Source organism: Myotis brandtii, unplaced genomic scaffold (assembly GCF_000412655.1).
Source record: "Myotis brandtii unplaced genomic scaffold, ASM41265v1 scaffold134, whole genome shotgun sequence".
NCBI classification, from domain to species: Eukaryota; Metazoa; Chordata; class Mammalia; order Chiroptera; family Vespertilionidae; genus Myotis; species Myotis brandtii.
The window spans coordinates 2,347,790-2,351,666 of record NW_005354756.1 but is presented as its reverse complement, the minus strand read 5'-3'; the positions used below and the strand labels follow the sequence as shown (position 1 = coordinate 2,351,666).

Genomic DNA, 3,877 nt, shown 5'->3' with positions numbered 1-3,877 from the left:
AACTGTGACCTCCTGGTTCATAGGTTGACACTCAACCACTGAGCCACACCAGTTGGGCCTTTTTTCTCTTTTTTTAGAATTATTTTTAACAATACTCATTTAGCAAACAGGTTGAGCATACAATTCACTGGATGTGAGGAAAACTCAATTTTATTTTTGCCTCTCATTGCCCTGTGTGAATAACTGTCTAGAAGTATCAATAACTCTGACCTGTACCAATGATTTGCTTCAAGAATGCCTCAATAAATATTCCTCTACTTGTATTTTTAAGTCAAATGTAATTACACTTGTAGGATGAATTTATAAAAGAGGAACTGCTAATTCTACTCTCCAAAAAGATTAAACTGATTTACCCTCCCACTAAGACTGTATAAAATCATGGGTTTTCCACCTTCTCTGAACACTGTACATTATCAAACTTTTAGATCTTTTTCAACCTGGTAGGTGAAAAATGAAATCTAATTTAAGTGTTTCCTTTATTATGAATGAAATTAAGTTTATTTTCAGACAATGTAAGCCATTTTCTTTTCCTGTATGTAAGCTGTCTGTTTATGTCCTTTGCCTATTTTGTTTTCCTATTGTGTTATGGTATTTTTCATAGTCACTTATAAGCTCTCCTTCTATACTAAGGAAATTGGCTCTTTGTCATGTGTCGCAAATACATTTTTCTACAGAGGGGCCAGGGCAACCATGAAGAAATGACACAAGGCAAGCATAGTACAACTCAGTGGGTTCAGGATGTGGCTGTGTAAAGAAAGGCTGCCTCTCTCACATCTCTTCCTGCCCTCCAGATGTGATTGAGCTGTTACCTTCTAATTCACAGCAGATCAGCAATGAAGATCTAACAGGAGTGCAAGAAAAAGGGTGCATTGAACAGTCACCATGGAAACTGCCCCTCCCACAGCATTTACCATTCAAAAGCTTCTGCAGGCATTCATGTACAACAAATTAGCAAAGGAAGATTTACGGACTCACAACCCTAATTTTGAATGCACTTTGAAGGTGTTTAGAGGCATAAAGAATGCCTGTGGTTTTTGTAGGGCGATTACTAGGGGAAAATTGTCTTCAGTTCCAGCTTCTGCAGAGGATAATTGGTCAAAACACTAGAGTGTATTTTGTTTTTGCTGTACTTTTCCTTCCTTCCCAACCTTGTGCTGATGATTGCCGGTCCATCGTGTTGCTGATCTCAGAAGTGCTTTGTATTACTGGGCTTTAAGCAGAAGCTCTTAAAGACTACCCCTGGTCTAGCCTTTCGTGGGAGCCCAAGCTCCCTGAAGAAGTTGAGCTGTGAATCTGGGTGGGAAAAGGTGTGCAGGGGACAAATGAATTCTCTTTGTAGGTCAGAGAAGAAGTCAGTAAAAGCAGGAGAGGTTCTGCAAGGTGAAGGACTGTGACTACTGTTGAAAGCATCCAGGTTGGTGATAGAACCTGGTCAATGATGGCAGGTGATCTTAGGGAGGTGGGGCCTGGACACTGGGATTTCTAGCTGTAACAAAAAAAGCCCAGCCCCAGAGGCCTGTTCACTTTCAAAGGACACTGGGCATCTCAGCTGTAACCAGTGTAGCCTGAGGATTGTTGGTGCCTCCAGTATATGACCCCTGGGATTGATGAATAACCTTAGAGTGGGTTACAGGAGCCAGAGAGCCTTAACAATGACTGAGGTTTACTTTTCCATCATTTTGGTTGGCTGTGAGCTCAAATTATAATTAATTTTAACAATCTAATATGACATCCTATATAATAAAACCCTAATATGCAAATTGACCCAACGGCAGAACTACCAGCAGAACGACCGATTGCTATGATGTGCACTGGTGATCAGTGTGCTCCCACAGGGAGAGCACCGCTTAGCCAGAAGCCGGGCTCATGGCTGGCAAGCGCAGCGGCAGTGGCAGAGCCTCTCCCACCTCCACAGAAGTGCTAAGGAGGCAGGCAGACATCCCCCAAGGGGTCCCGGACTGCAAGAGGGCACAGGCCGGACTGAGGGACCCCCCACCTCCCGTGCATGAATTTCATGCACCAAGCCTCTAGTCTTTACATATCAGTTTGTGGGATAATATTCACACCCACTGTACTTTTGTGGCCTGGCATTTTAGGAAGACTCACTCAGTCCAGCTCCTGTATAAAAGTCCCACCACAAAAAATTACATTTGTGATTTTAGGGGATCAAATAGATTTCCTAAAAAGGTACTTTGGTTGTGGCATTTTATCAGCAGGAAATATGTATTAAATTTTAAGGTCTGACTTGTCAGATTAGAGCCTAGAAGGTCCAAAATCAAGGATGGCCTGAATGGTTCTCTACTGCCCTCCAGTGGATAAGTTAGACAAAGGTTGAAACATTTTGGAATGGAAAAGAGATTGGTTTGTATTTCTAATACTGTAAAAAATATAGACATGTAAAAAATATATACAGAAAGAGATAAAAGAACTAACTAACGGCTATTTTTTCCCAGTGTGTTAAAAACTAGATGCACTGTGGAATGATGAGCCACTTAATACCATGCCTTCTAAGACTGTATTTAAACCTGAAGATTTGCTGACAAGACAAAATAACAGACAACTTTTGACAAACACCTCAAGCATTCTGTGATTCTGTGTCTCTATATTTATGTATGTAATAGTGTTTTACTTATGCATACTTATTTAATTACTAGTGGCCTGGTGCACGAAATTCGTGCATTCGGGGGCGGGGGGTCCCTCAGCCTGGCCTGCGCCCTATCACAGTCCAGGAGCCCTCAAGGGATGTCCTTAGCACTGCTGCGAAGATGGGAGAGACTCCCACCACCGCTGCTGCGCTCGCCAGCCATGAGCCTGGCTCAGGGCTTCTGGCTGAGCAGCACTCCCCCTGTGGGAGTGCACTGACCACAGGGGGCAGCTCCTGCATTGAGCATCTGCTCCCTGGTGGTCAATGTGCATCATAGTGACCTGTCGTTCTGCTGTTTGGTCAATTTGCATATTACCCTTTTATTATATAGGATAATCTTGTAGTCTATTATATATAATAACAGCCTTCTTGATAGAGAACCATTAAAGAGTTATAAGGAAACTAGTGGCCCGGTGCATGAAATTCATGCACGGGGGAGGGGGTGTTCCTCAGCCCAGCCTGCACTCTCTTCAATCTGGGACCCCTCAAAGGATGTCCTACTGCCGGTTTACAGGGATCGAGCCTAAACCGGCAGTCGGACATCCCTCTCGCAATCTGGGATTGCTGGTTCCTAACTGCTCACCTGCCTGCCTGCCTGCCTGATTGCTCCTAACCACTCTGCCTGCCGGCCTGCTCGCCCCCAACTGCCCCCCCACCAGCCTGATCACCCCCAACTGCCCCCCGTGCCAGTGTGCTTGACCCCAACTGCCTCCCCTGCCAGCCTGCTCAACCCTGCTGGCCTGCTTACCCCCACCTTCCTCTGCTTACCCCCAATGGCCCCATCTCCCACCAGCCTGATCATCCACAACTGCCCTCCCCTCTTGGCCTCTAACCACCTCTACCTCGGCCCCACCACCATGGCTTTGTCCAGAAGAATGTCCGGAAGGTCTCCTGGAAGGTCTCCCAGTCTAATTAGCATATAACCCTTTATTAGTATAGATTATGCAGCTTCTCAATTTCTCCACAAATCTGATTGATATCATGACCAGCTTGCACAAAGAAGTTTATTTAGCACTTCTGCATTAAGATTCTATTCTTTTTAAAGTTGATCTTTTAAAAAAATATTTTACTTATTTTTTTTGAAAAAGAGAGAAACATCAATTTGTTGTTCCACTTACTTATACATGCATTAGTTGAATCTTGTATATGCCCTGACCAAAGATCGAACCCGCAACCTTGGTGTATCAGGACAATGCTTTAACCAACTGAGCTACCTGGTCAGGGCTAAACTTA

General features: G+C 44.2%; 1 protein-coding gene across 1 annotated transcript in view; it reads right to left on the bottom strand.

Moving 5' to 3' along the window:
• The window catches only part of SCN11A (sodium channel, voltage gated, type XI alpha subunit), a 108,669-nt gene that overhangs the window by 99,457 nt on the left and 5,335 nt on the right, over window positions 1-3,877 (bottom strand). The gene's annotated exons all lie outside the window — the stretch shown is intronic.